Here is a 15564-nt window from a genome sequence, read left to right on the forward strand (position 1 = left end):
ATGCCCTGGGGGCATCTTACAACCCTTTTAATTTTACAACACATAATTTCGGGACCTTTCAACTACGTTGAACAAAATAGCTATCTCAACATGTTGATTGGATGTGTCTGGAGAAATGATGAGCAGGGGGGGAGGGGGGCTGGTTGCCCTTCAATCACTTTCGACTATAAAAAGGGCACTGGTCTTTTCAATTTCCAATCGAATGAGCCCTTTTAGAAGTTTTCTACAACAACAAATGGCCATCTAAAAATTTCTATCAGATACATTTCGGGAAAATTAGGCGTGAGGGGGAGGGTATCTAACCCTACGATAACTTTGACTCTTAAAAAGTGCATTAGAAATTCTGATTATTAATCCAATTAGCCCCCTCCAAAGTTTATACGACCACTCTTTCTATAAAAACCTTGCATACCCCCCGGGCACAACTTACCGTCCTTGCCCTGCGGGCTGTGTGTGTGGGGGGGGGGGGGGGTCAGTCTCACAGATATAGTTTCTGAACCTTTCAACTACGCTGAACAAAATAGCTATTTCAAAATTTTGATTGGATGTGTTTGGGAAAATTAGGACTTTTAATTCCCCATCGAATGGGCCCTTTTCGAAGTTTTTTCCCATGACAACTCCTTATATAAGAAGTGCCCTGGTCTAAAAAACAACAAAAAAGTAAATAAATTGTGCCCACATTATATATATATATATATATATATATATATATATATATATATATATATATATATATATATATATATATATATATATATATATATATATATATATATATATATATATATATATATATATATATATATATATATATATATATATATATATATATATATGATTATTGGGATTAATAACAGGTAAAAGAAACTTTTTTCAAACCGGTCCAATATGTTCTCAAATTGCAAGAGGTGAGGGAATGTAAGAGTCAGGTTAGGTTAGGTTAGGTTAGCAGCAAAATCTGGATGAATCATTCCTTTATTATGAATAGCATATATCCCATTTGAAACAACAAGTGACATTTTCATTAGGGCACTCACAGTCGGAATATAACCAATTTTCTGCTGATCCAATATGTATGACTTCAAGTCTCCCTGGAACAATATTAGTGCATGAACAATAAATACAAAGGCAAGCAGGGCTAAATATATATATATATATATATATATATATATATATATATATATATATATATATATATATATATATATATATATATATATATATATATATATATATATATATATATATATATATATATATATATATATATATATATATATATATATATATATATATATATATATATATATATATATATATATATATATATATATATATATATATATATATATATATATATATATATATATATATATATTTATATATATATTCTCTGGAAAAATTTATTCTCTTTTAGAAATAATTTATTTTAGTTACAAAAGGTTTTTAACCCAATTAATTTCCTTTAAAATGAGCTATTGAACAACCCTCTACGATGTTCCAGTGCCAAGCTATCTCTGGAAACAAAGAAAAAAAGAAAAAAGAAAAAAATATCCCGTTTAGGAAGAATGTTGTAGTAGCTGCCACTTTTCTTGATTTTCAAGCCAATATATTTCCCTTTCTGTTCAAGCCAAGGGACAGACAGTTTCCTATACAGGGGTTTCGGACAAGGCGGTTCTAATGGTGTACTTTTTGTTTGGATCTGACTCCTTTTTTAGGAACTATGGGTTTTTATATTTCTTAACATTGGACGTGATCGTCTCTTACTAGGTTGCTAGCTACCGCTGCAACCCGGAGTGCTAGCTACCGCTGCAACCCGGATTATCTTTTAATGTATTATTACAAACAGGAAAAGCCTACGGCTTTTTCTTCTTTGGAATAGTAAGAGACGAACCTCAAAAAATCAGGCAGCTAACTAAGTCCAATATAAGCAATGGTTTGTTCTTCTAATGATCATCTTTTAATTTGGTGTTTCTTACTAGGCTGCTAGCTACCACTGCAACCCGGATTATGTGATTAATAGGTTGCTACCTACCGCTGCAACCTAGATATTCTTTTTTCTGCTACTATGGGCTAAGGTTCGTTCTTTACTGCAAATTTTAACCCCATTAATTTCCTTTAAAATGAACCATTGAACAACTTTCTACGGTGTTCCAGTGCCATGCTATCTGTTGAATTACTAACCTATACTATAATTAAGTGGCGTATAAAATTTAGTATAGGCAAGAGGTCGTTCTTTATTATATCTCTTACTAGGTTGCTAGCTACCGCTGCAACCCGGATATTACAAACAGGAAAAGCCTACGGCTTTTTCTTCTTTGAAATAGTAAGAGACGAACCTCAAACGATCAAGTAGCTAACTAAGTCCAATGTATGCAATAATTTTTTATTCCAATGATCGTCTTTTAATGTATAAAATTGCTATAAAGTTCGTTAAAACGATCTGATAGACAATACTGATGGTTAGAGTTTGGTCTTTAAGTTATCATATACTGTTAAAATTCTTTCTTATATGAACATTTGTTGGTGTAGTGGTTAGCACTTAAGACTTTGAATCCTGCGATCCGAGTTCAAATCCTGGTGGACGGTCGTTATTAAATGTAGCTTACTTATACTACCATTTAGGTTTCTGCTGTAATTCTTTCTTTTCAAAATTAAATTAGTTGCTATCGCCTAGAGTTAGTTCTTTACCACATCGTAATAATTTGTTTTATAATAATAATTAATTTTTTTAATTACAAAAGGTTTCTATATACAGCAGTTTCCTTTAAAATGAGCCATTACACAGCTCTTTACTATGACAACGAACCTTTGATTTAATACTTAAGTTACTATGGGTTAAAGTTCGTTCCTTATTGTAAAAAATGTAACCTTGTATGACGTCATATATACCACAGACCTCTTTTTCTTTTCCCTGTTGCATCCGTTACTATGAGATAGAGTTTGGTCCTTACTGTAATTTTTCTTCTTTGGAATAGTAAGAGACGAACCTCAAAGAATCAGGCAGCTAACTAAGTCAAATATAAGCAATGGTTTGTTCTTCTAATGATCATCTTTTAATTTGGCGTTTCTTAATAGGTTGCTAGTTACCACTACAACCCGGATTATGTAATTAATAGGTTGCTAGCTACCGCTGCAACCTAAATATTCTTATTTCTGCTACTATGGGCTAAGGTTCGTTCTTTATTGTAAATGTTTGAAAGACTGCAGTGTGAAAAGACATCGAAAATGCAGTTTTTGGTGGAAAAATTTATTCTCTTTTAGAAATAATTTATTTTAGTTACAAAAGGTTTTTAACCCAATTAATTTCCTTTAAAATGAGCTTTTTAACAACCCTCTACGATGTTCCAGTGCCAAGCTATCTGTGGAAAAGAAAAAAAGAAAGAAAGAAAGAAAAAAATATCCCGTTTAGGCAGAATGTTGTAGTAGCTGCCACTTTTCTTGATTTTCAAGCCAATATCTTTCCCTTGCTGTTCAAGCCAAGGGACAGAAAGTTTCCTATACAGGGGTTTCGGACAAGGCGGTTCTAATGGTGTACTTTTTGTTTTGATCTGACTCCTTTGTTAGGAACTATGGGTTTTTATATTTCTTAACATTGGACGTGATCGTCTCTTACTAGGTTGCTAGCTACCGCTGCAACCCGGATTACAACAATTCAAAAACCTTAAAAAAGAAAACCAAAAGTTTAAAGCTTAGTAGAAATCGTTGTTAGAAAAACATTTTAGCGAATTTATTTTCTTATAAGTATAAGAAATGTCTTTTTGAGATATGAAAAAAAAAATGAAAGATTTTTTAAGCTCAGTTCAGAATTCGTTAAAGTTATTATGTAAACTGCAGAAATATTTACGGTGCCTGAACAACAATTCTAACGTTCTAATTCAAACTAGAAAAATACCTAGAAATTTTAAAATTAGTTTGTTTTTTTGTTAGATAAAATCCACTCGCTACGAGATTCAGCTTACAGGTTTGAACGCAACTAAATTCCAAGAAATGACAACAAGAATTGCTTACAAAAGGATAAAAAAGGAGCTGATAGAAGTTTGCGAAAGTGATGAGGGATCTAAATGGTCAATTTATTTTGAACCAATAAATGATAATTTTACACAATTAAGTGGAATGATATACGGACCCCGTGATACACCATATGAAGGAGGAAAATACAACCTAGAAATCCTTATTCCAGATACTTATCCATTCAATCCCCCAAAAATTAAATTTTTGACAAAAATCTGGCATCCAAATATATCGTCCGTAACTGGGGTCTTTTGCTTAGATACTCTAAAAACTAATTGGACAGCAGCGATGACACTTCGGACAGAGCTTTTGAGCCTCCAAGCGTTGCTGTCAGCAGCAGAACCCGATGATCTGCAAGATGCCGTTGTCGCTAAGCAATATAAAGAATCTTTTGAGACCTTCATTCTCACGGCCAAACACTGGAGTAATGTATATGCTGGTAGTCCATATAAAGTACCTGAATGTGATGAAAAGGTTAGAGGTTTTATAGATATCGGTGTAGAGGAAAACGTTGCCCGAGTAGCCCTCTCATCATGCTCATGGAATCTAGAAAAAGCCAAAGAAATTTTACTAGGAAAATCCAAGTACGATTGGTATTCTTGGTATTCTTTTGGCTAGTGCCTCTTTATTATTATAAAAAAAAAGCTACGAAAATGGTGAAGTTAATTTTGAATTTTGAAGTAAAAAATGAAGTTAATTTGAAGTATTTTGAGACCTTCATTCTCACGGCCAAACACTGGAGTAATGTATATGCTGGTAGTCCATATAAAGTACCTGAATGTGATGAAAAGGTTAGACGTTTTATAGATATCGGTGTAGAGGAAAACGTTGCCAGAGTAGCCCTCTCATGATGCTCATGGAATCTAGAAAAAGCCAAAGAAATTTTACTAGAAAAATCCAAGTACGATTTTACGCCCTTCCAGCGTGTTTTAGAAAAGGTAAGGGCCGTGGTTAAGCTCGCCATATTGTGGGTCGGCTAATGAAAAAAGCTGCTACTAAAAAAAAGTCCTTTGTATTGTTTGACCGTTGATATATCTAATGTTTTTGACAATGTAATTCCTTCAAATGCTGTTTAGCAGCGTCTGGCGTTAACCTTTCTGATGTTTCCGTGCTTAAGTTTTGGTATGCTAATTCTTTAGTTAGGGTGAACTGTAAGGGTACTGTAGGGGAGCATATTCCTGTTAATAAAGGCGTTAGGTAAGGGGAATATATTTAAGTGTGTTTTAGATTTGTGTCTCTGACATCTTCAACAATCAGTTTTTTACAATGATAGTTTAGGCATTAGTCACGTTGCTTATGCTGATTATGTTCTGCATCTTACCCGGACAAAACAAAATCTAATTGCCAACTTTGACCTGCTTTCAGCCACACTGTCCGCATTAGGCCTTTCAGTTAATGCTGCCAAATGTGAGTTCTTGTGTTTTGGGAGTCCTCCACCAGCATCGCCTATTTGCTTGAGTTCTTCAACTATACCATGTTCAGGTAGTCACTTTTGTCTACTTGGTCCGCTATTATGTCCAGCGTGCTGAAAACTATGCGGGCTGGTTACGGAAAAAAATCACCCAATCGTGGTCGGTATAACCGAAAAGGACTTCGCCGTCTTTATTCTAGTTTTTTTGCCCCTGCTGTTTTTTGTCTTTCTGGTTTTGCTTTCCTCCTTCGCAAGACGGATGCGAAGAAAATACGCTCAGCATGTTTTAATTACCTTAAATATCTGCTGCGTTTGCCTCTGTGGTACCGGAACCATAGAATCGTTTCTAAATTTGACGTTGTTGATGTGCCCTCGCGACTGAAACAAATATCTGCAGATCTATCTTTTAAAATTCATCAAATGATTGGTGTTTTTAACCCTCTTTGGCCATTTTTTAATTGAGTAATTTATTTTTAAGGTTTTTCAAGAATTTGTAGATCGTTTTAAAAAACAGCAGCATGCAGTTACTATCGTTTATAAATTCGTGAAGAGCCTTATATTGGATTTTTGCAAATGGCGTCATGTACTCTGTTAGTACAATTCTCTTTTAGAAATAATTTATTTCAGTTACTATAGATTTTTAACCCAATTAATTTCCTTTAAAATGAGCTATTGAACAACTCTCTACAATGTTCCAGTGCCAAGCTATCTGTGGAAAAGAAAAAAGAAAAAAAGAAAAAATATGTCGTTTAGGCAGAATGTTGTAGTAGCTGCCACTTTTCTTGATTTTCAAGCCAATATATTTTCCTTGCTGTTCAAGCCAAGGGACAGAAAGTTTCCTATACAGGGGTTTTGGACAAGGCGGTTCTAATGGTGTACTTTTTGTTTTGATTTGACTCTTTTTTTAGGAGTTGGGGGGTTTTATATTTCTTAACATTGGACGTGATCGTCTCTTACTAGGTTGCTAGCTACCGCTGCAACCCGGACTAAAGAAAATTGCTACATAGAAAGCTATGATGATTTCTTAAGGAACATAATTAACTATCCGTGGAATTACTAACCTATACTATAATTAAGTGACGTATGAAATTTAGTATTGGCAAGAGGTCGCTCTTTATTATAATCTGACTCTTTTCTCAGGAGTTAGGGGTTTTTATATTTCTTAACATTGGACGTGATCGTCTCTTACTAGGTTGCTAGCTACCACTGCAACCCGGAAATATAAATACTGTAATCTTAACTATAGTGAAGTTGCGTATGCAAGTTAGTATAGGGAAGAGTTTGATCTTTATTATAAATTACTTAGTTTCAGCTTTAATTCGATGATCCAGACTTTATGTACTAACTATACATCCAAAGACTATGACGTCATTGTTTAATATTGTATATAAAAAATTAAGTTTTTCGTAAAAAAAAATAATTAAAAAAAAAATCAAGTACAAATAGCGCTAGATCTAGAGATTTTCTTTAAAATGAGCCATTGAACAACTCTCTACGATGTTCCAGTGCCAAGCTATCTGTGGAAAAGAAAGAAAAAAATATCCCGTTTGTGGAGAATAACGTGGTTAAAGTCAATTTTCTTGATTTTCAAGCCAATATATTTTCTTTGTTATTCAAGCCAAAGGGCGGTAAGTTTCCTTTTTAGAGGATTCGGACAAGGCGGTTCTAATGGTGTACTTTTTGTTTTGATATGACTCTTTTTTAGGAGTTGGGGGGTTTTATATTTCTTAACATTGGAGGTGATCGTCTCTTACTAGGTTGCTAGCTACCGCTGCAACCCGGATACTCCAATGATCGAGTTTTAATGAATCTTTATTATAATTCTTTACTATAACAACCAGGATGACGTCAGTTACAACTTGGGTTTCTTTTTATGCTATATCATTACAAACAGGAAAAAGCCCACGGCTTTTTCTTCTTTGAAATAGTAAGAGCCGATCCTCAAGCAAACAAGTAGCTATCTAAGTCCAATGTATGCAGTGGTACGTTATTCCAATGATCGTATTTTGATGTAATTTTCTTGATTTTCAAGCCAATATATTTCCCTTGCTGTTCAAGCCAAGGGACTGAAAGTTTCATATACAGGGGTTTCGGGCAAAGCGGTTCTAATGGTGTACTTTTTGTTTTGATCTGACTCCTTTTTTAGGAACCATGAGTTTTTATATTTCGTAACATTGGACGTGATCGTCCCTTACTAGGTTGCTAGCTACCACTGCAACCCAGACTAGGTTGCTAGCTACCGCTGCAACCCGGATAATTGACAAACACCATTTATGATGAGCTATATTCTTCCTTTATGTAACTACACCTGGAACTACCATATATCAGTTAGTATGGGAGAAAGATAATTCTTTACTGTAATATATTTCTTAACATTGGACGTGATCGTCTCTTACCAGGTTGCCAGCTACTGCTGCACCCCGGATGTTCTTTACTCTAATAATAATTGACAAACACCATTTATGATAAGTTATATCGGTCCTTTATGTAATAATGATGTACTGTTGTTTTGATCTGACTCTATTTTTAGGAGTTTTGGGTTTTTATATTTCTTAGCATTGGACTGATCGTCTCTTACTAGGTTGCTAGCTACTGCTGCAACCCAAATTCACATATATATTTATTTATGAGAGGCAGCCTGGCCGAGTGGTCCAAGGCACTGGTGTTAGCCACCAGTCTCTTCAGAGGCGTGGGTTCAATTCTTACCGCTGGTATACGATTATGTTTGAAAGACTGCAGTGTGAAAAGACATCAAAATGCAGTTTTTGGTGGAAAAATTTATTCTCTTTTAAAAATAATTTATTTTAGTTACTATAGATTGTTAACCCAATTAATTTCCTTTAAAATGAGCTATTGAACAACCCTCTACGATGTTCCAGTGCCAAGCTATCTCTGGATACAAAAAAAGAAAAAAAAGAAAAAAAAAAGAAAAAAATATCCCGTTTAGGCAGAATGTTGTAGTAGCTGCCACTTTTCTTGATTTTCAAGCCAATATATTTCCCTTGCTGTTCAAGCCAAGGGACAGAAATTTTAGTATGCAGGGGTTTCGGACAAGGCGGTTCTAATGGTGTACTTTTTGTTTTGATTTGACTCTTTTTTTTAAGAACTATGGGTTTTTATATTTCTTAACATTGGACGTGATCGTCTCTTACTAGGTTGCTAGCTACCACTGCAACCCGGAAATATAAATACTGTAATCTTAACTATAGTGAAGTTGCGTATGCAAGTTAGTATAGGGAAGAGTTTGATCTTTATTATAAATTACTTAGTTTCAGCTTTAATTCGATGATCCAGACTTTATGTACTAACTATACATCCAAAGACTATGACGTCATTGTTTAATATTGTATATAAAAAATTAAGTTTTTCGTAAAAAAAATTAATAAAAAAAAAAAATCAAGTACAAATAGCGCTAGATCTAGAGATTTCCTTTAAAATGAGCCATTGAACAACTCTCTACGATGTTCCAGTGCCAAGCTATCTGTGGAAAAGAAAGAAAAAAATATCCCGTTTGTGGAGAATAACGTGGTAAAAGTCTATTTTCTTGATTTTCAAGCCAATATATTTTCTTTGTTATTCAAGCCAAAGGGCGGTAAGTTTCCTTTTTAGAGGATTCGGACAAGGCGGTTCTAATGGTGTACTTTTTGTTTTGATATGACTCTTTTTTTAGGAGTTGGGGGGTTTTATATTTCTTAACATTGGAGGTGATCGTCTCTTACTAGGTTGCTAGCTACCGCTGCAACCCGGATACTCCAATGATCGAGTTTTAATGAATCTTTATTATAATTCTTTACTATAACAACCAGGATGACGTCAGTTACAACTTGGGTTTCTTTTTATTCTATATCATTACAAACAGGAAAAATCCCACGGCTTTTTCTTCTTTGAAATAGTAAGAGCCGATCCTCAAGCAAACAAGTAGCTATCTAAGTCCAATGTATGCAGTGGTACGTTATTCCAATGATCGTATTTTGATGTAATTTTCTTGATTTTCAAGCCAATATATTTCCCTTGCTGTTCAAGCCAAGGGACTGAAAGTTTCATATACAGGGGTTTCGGGCAAAGCGGTTCTAATGGTGTACTTTTTGTTTTGATCTGACTCCTTTTTTAGGAACCATGAGTTCTTATATTTCGTAACATTGGACGTGATCGTCTCTTACTAGGTTGCTAGCTACCGCTGCAACCCAGACTAGGTTGCTAGCTACCGCTGCAACCCGGATAATTGACAAACACCATTTATGATGAGCTATATTCGTCCTTTATATAACTACACCTGGCACCACCCTATATCAGTTAGTATGGGAGAAAGATCATTCTTTACTGTAATATATTTCTTAACATTGGACGTGATCGTCTCTTACCAGGTTGCCAGCTACTGCTGCACCCCGGATGTTCTTTACTCTAATAATAATTGACAAACACCATTTATGATAAGTTATATCGGTCCTTTATGTAATAATGATGTACTTTTGTTTTGATCTGACTCTATTTTTAGGAGTTTTGGGTTTTTATATTTCTTAGCATTGGACTGATCGTCTCTTACTAGGTTGCTAGCTACTGCTGCAACCCAAATTCACATATATATTTATTTATGAGAGGCAGCCTGGCCGAGTGGTCCAAGGCACTGGTGTTAGCCACCAGTCTCTTCAGAGGCGTGGGTTCAATTCTTACCGCTGGTATACGATTATGTTTGAAAGACTGCAGTGTGAAAAGACATCAAAATGCAGTTTTTGGTGGAAAAATTTATTCTCTTTTAAAAATAATTTATTTTAGTTACTATAGATTGTTAACCCAATTAATTTCCTTTAAAATGAGCTATTGAACAACCCTCTACGATGTTCCAGTGCCAAGCTATCTCTGGATACAAAAAAAGAAAAAAAAGAAAAAAAAAAGAAAAAAATATCCCGTTTAGGCAGAATGTTGTAGTAGCTGCCACTTTTCTTGATTTTCAAGCCAATATATTTCCCTTGCTGTTCAAGCCAAGGGACAGAAATTTTAGTATGCAGGGGTTTCGGACAAGGCGGTTCTAATGGTGTACTTTTTGTTTTGATTTGACTCTTTTTTTTAAGAACTATGGGTTTTTATATTTCTTAACATTGGACGTGATCGTCTCTTACTAGGTTGCTAGCTACCGCTGCAACCCGGATTGCGTATAGCCTGCTTTGATCTAACCATTATTCTAATCAAGAATGAGAGAATTTTCAGTTTTGACTTTCCTTATATACTAATTATGACGTCACTCTATTCACGTCATAGCTCTAATATAAAACTATGATGACGTTCATTATTTATCTAGTAGGGTTTCAGACAAGGTATTTCTAATGATGTACTTTTATTTTGATCTGACTCTATTTTTAGGAGTTTTGGGTTTTTATATTTCTTAGCATTGGACTGATCGTCTCTTACTAGGTTGCTAGCTACTGCTGCAACCCAAATTCACATATATATTTATTTATGAGAGGCAGCCTGGCCGAGTGGTCCAAGGCACTGGTGTTAGCCACCAGTCTCTTCAGAGGCGTGGGTTCAATTCTTACCGCTGGTATACGATTATATTTGAAAGACTGCAGTGTGAAAAGACATCAAAATGCAGCTTTTGGTGGAAAAATTTATTCTCTTTTAGAAATAATTTATTTTAGTTACTATAGATTTTTAACCCAATTAATTTCCTTTAAAATGAGCTATTGAAAAACCCTCTACGATGTTCCAGTGCCAAGCTATCTCTGGATACAAAAAAAGAAAAAAAAAAGAAAAAAGAAAAAAATATCCCGTTTAGGCAGAATGTTGTAGTAGCTGCCACTTTTCTTGATTTTCAATCCAATATATTTCCCTTGCTTTTCAAGCCAAGTGACAGAAATTTTACTATGCAGGGGTTTCGGACAAGGCGGTTCTAATGGTGTACTTTTTGTTTTGATCTGACTCTTTTTTTAAGAACTATGGGTTTTTATATTTCTTAACATTGGACGTGATCGTCTCTTACTAGGTTGCTAGCTACCGCTGCAACCCGGATTTCACAAAACTTCATAGTAATATCCAAAAGAAATGTTGTATGTTTAGTGAAAAGCTTCCAAGGTATGAACCGGCAACTGTGGAACAGTTTACAGATGTAATGGGAAATTTTATACATCACTGTGAATATATGTAGGCATAATTGTTCTTTACTTAGTTTCAGCTTTAATTCGATGATCCAGACTTTATGTACTAACTACATCCAAAGACTATGACGTCATTGATTAATATTGTATATAAAAAATTAAGTTTTTTGTAAAAAAAAATTAATTAAAAAAAAAAAATTAAGTACACATAGCGCTAGATCTAGAGATTTCCTTTAAAATGAGCCATTGAACAACTCTCTACGATGTTCCAGTGCCAAGCTATCTGTGGAAAAGAAAGAAAAAAATATCCCGTTTGGGGAGAATAACGTGGTAAAAGACTATTTTCTTGATTTTCAAGCCAATATATTTTCTTTGTTATTCAAGCCAAAGGGCGGTAAGTTTCCTTTATGGAGGATTTGGACAAGGCAGTTCTAATGGTGTACTTTTTGTTTTGATCTGACTCTTTTTTAGGAACTATGGGTTTTTATATTTCTTAACATTGGACGTGATCGTCTCTTACTAGGTTGCTAGCTACCGCTGCAACCCGGATTTGTCTAGCCTGCTCAATTCTTGCTTCTCTGTAATCTTTATCATTATCATACCGTTCCTTGCTCTTTTGTCTAGCCTGCTCAATTGTTGCTTCTCTATAATCTTCATCATTTTGATAACGCTCCTTGATCTTTCGTCTAGCCTGCTCAATTCTTGCTTCTCTGTAATCTTCATCATTACCATACAGTTCCTTGCTCTTTTGTCTAGCCTGCTCAATTGTTGCTTCTCTATAAAGTTTATCATTGTGATAACGCTCCTTGATCTTTTGTTTGGCTCTCTCAATTTTTACTTCTCGATACGCCTGGTCAGTTGAATACCTTTGCTTTTCTCTTTTCAAGATACTATCTCTGTTGTTTGTGTAGTACTGTTTTTTTCAATTTGCGTGCAGCTTGCTTGATTGAAACCATTATGTAATTATGAATGTATACATTTACAGTTCTGACGCTTCTTATATAGTAATTATGACGCCACAGCGTAATGATTTTATTGACGTCATAGCGCAATGATATTATTTCATGACGTCTTCAGAAACAACAATATAACTTCGTGTTTTTCTATTCACGTCATAGCTCTAATATAAAACTATGACGACATTCAATATTTATCTAGTAGGGTTTCAGACAAGGTAATTCTAATGATGTACTTTTGTTTTGATTTGACTCTATTTTTAGGAGTTTTGTTATGTTTCTTAGCATTGGACTGATCGTCTCTTACTAGATTGCTAGCTATTGCTGCAACCCAGATTCACATATATAGTTATTTATGAGAGGCAGCCTGGCCGAGTGGTCCAAGGCACTGGTGATAGCCACCAGTCTCTTCGGAGGCGTGGGTTCAAATCTTACCGCTGGTATACGATTATGTTTGAAAGACTGCAGTGTGAAAAGACATCGAACATGCAGTGTTTGGTGGAAAAATTTATTCTCTTTTAGAAATAATTTATTTTAGTTATAAAAGGTTTTTAACCCAATTAATTTCCTTTAAAATGAGCTATTGAACAACCCTCTACGATGTTCCAGTGCCACGCTATCTGTGGAAAAGAAAAAAAGAAAAAAAGAAAAAAAAAATATCCCGTTGAGGCAGAATGTTGTAGTAGATGCAACTTTTCTTGATTTTCAAGCCAATATATTTCCCTTGCTGCTCAAGCCAAGGGACAGAAAATTTCCTATACAGGGGTTTCGGACAAGTTGGTTCTAATGGTGTACTTTTTGTTTTGATCTGACTTCTTTGTTAGGAACTATGGTTTTTTATATTTCTTAACATTGGACGTGATCGTCTCTTACTAGGTTGCTAGCTACCGCTGCAACCCGGATTATTGCGTTCGGTGGCATTTTTATCTCTTTTAAATAAACGTTTCCTATATTTCAGGGTGTTAGCTTTATTTTTTGTGTAGTAAAGTTTTCTATTAGTAGAAATTTGGATTGCTCTATTTTGATAGTTTTTTTGGTTATTCTTTCTTTTTTTCCACTCGCGTGAGACCATATTTTTTCAAGGTTTAAAATTATTAAGTACACAATATCCCGAGTCGAGTATCTAAAACCTAGCATAAAAAAAAACTAATTTTTAAATTTTCATGTATTTATCTTGTTTGAATTACAAAATTAGTATTATTGGTTAGACACCATAAATATTTTTGCAGTTTACATAATAAGTTTAGCGATTCTGGACTGAAAACTAAAATAATTGCAATTATAAGACAATAGTATGGAGATACGTACTTTACAGGTTACAAACCAAAAAAAGTTTGGTTCCAGGATACAATAATAACTTTGAACTGAGATGAAAAAAGAATTTCTTCCAGGAGACAAAAAGTAAAACTAATTAAGTATTTTATTTTTAATTACAAAAGTGACTAGATGTTGCAATTTCCTTTAAAATGAGCTATTATACAGCTCTCTATGATTTTCCAGTGCCCAGCTAGCTCAGAAGAAAAATCAAGCGGAAAGAAAAAATATCCTGTTTGTGGAGAATAACGTGGTAAAAGTCAATTTTCTTGATTTTCAAGCCAATATATTTTCTTTGTTATTCAAGCCAAAGGGCGGTAAGCTTCCTTAACAGGGGTTTCGGACAAGGTGGTTCTAATGGTATACTTTTTGTTTTGATCTGACTCTTTTTTTAGGAGTTAGGGGTTTTATATTTCTTTACATTGGAGGTGATCGTCTCTTACTAGGTTGCTAGCTACCGCTGCAACCCGGATGATTACAAACAGGAAAAAACCTATGGCTTTTTCTTCTTTGAAATAGTAAGAGACTAGCCTCAAACAATCAAGTAGGTAACTAAATCAAATATATGTAATGAGTTTTTATTCCAATGATCGTCTTTTAATGGAAAATTTTAATATATTGACCTTATATATAACTGTACTAGCCTATACTCTATAGTTAAGTGGCCTTTAAAATTTAGTATAGGCAAGAGGTCGTTCTTTATTATAATACTTTAAAAATTACTTGTTTTAATTCAAAAAGTTTTTAGTCCTATTAATTTCCTTTAAAATGAGCACTGAACAACTCTCTACAATGTTCCAGTGCCAAGCTATCTGTGGAGGAAAAAACAAGAAAAAAAATGCCGTCTAGGCAGAATGCTGTAGTAGCTGCCACTTTTCTTGATTTCCAAGCAAATGTATTTCTCTTGCTGTTCAAGCCACGGGACACAAAGTTTCACATATAAGGATTTTGGACAAGGTGGTTCTAGTGGTTTACTTTTTGTTTTGATCTGACTCTTTTTTTTAGGAGTTACGGGTTTTTATATTTATTAGCACTGGACGTGATCGTCTTTTGCTAGGTTGCTAGCTACCGCTGCAACCCGGATACTCCAGATAAAAAAAAACTTTCTGAAGATGCTTGTATTGTCTTAAGTTTTAGTTTCTGTGTGCCATGGTTCTAGGTTTCTTCTTTACTAGGTTTCAGCTATATCTGTTCAGACTTACATAGCCTCAATTTATAATGAACTATATCGACGCTTTATGTAATGGGTTCAAATCCGACCGGTACCAGTATTTTATACGAAAGCAAACAAATTTCTAGCTCATGTCTTAAATTATAATCTTATTTTAGCTACTATGGGCTGGATGTTCGTTCTTTACTGAAATTATTATATGAACATTTCTTGGTGTAGTGGTTAGCACTTAGGACTTTGAATCCTGCAATATAAGTCCAAATCTCGATGGACCCTTTTTTATAAAATGTAGCTTACTTATACTACCGTTTAGGTTTCTGCCGTAATTCCTTCTTTTCAAAACTAAATTAGTTACTATGGACTCGAGTTAGTTCTTTGCCATATCGTAAACATTTATTTTATAATAATAATTATTTTTTTAATTACAAAAGGTTTCTGTATACAACAATTTCCTTTAAAATGAACCATTACGTAGCTCTTTATTATGACCACGATCTGTTTGATTCAATACTTTAGTTACTAAGGGCTACAGTTCGTTCCTTACTGTAAAAGAATTCGATTCCCCGTCGGGGAGAACTTTTAATATGTTGAATTAAAAGCACTATC

The 15564-nt window shown here is 34.3% G+C and overlaps 1 pseudogene; it reads left to right on the forward strand.

Annotated features, from left to right (window-relative positions):
* Positions 1–3990: 3990 nt before the first annotated feature.
* LOC148943029 (ubiquitin-conjugating enzyme E2-22 kDa pseudogene) lies at positions 3991–4632 on the forward strand (annotated as a pseudogene).
* Positions 4633–15564: the final 10932 nt, after the last annotated feature.

The sequence above is a fragment of the Artemia sp. Qi Xiang Cuo genome, chromosome 16 (assembly GCF_049724085.1).
Source record: "Artemia sp. Qi Xiang Cuo chromosome 16, ASM4972408v1, whole genome shotgun sequence".
Lineage (NCBI taxonomy): Eukaryota > Metazoa > Arthropoda > Branchiopoda > Anostraca > Artemiidae > Artemia > Artemia sp. Qi Xiang Cuo.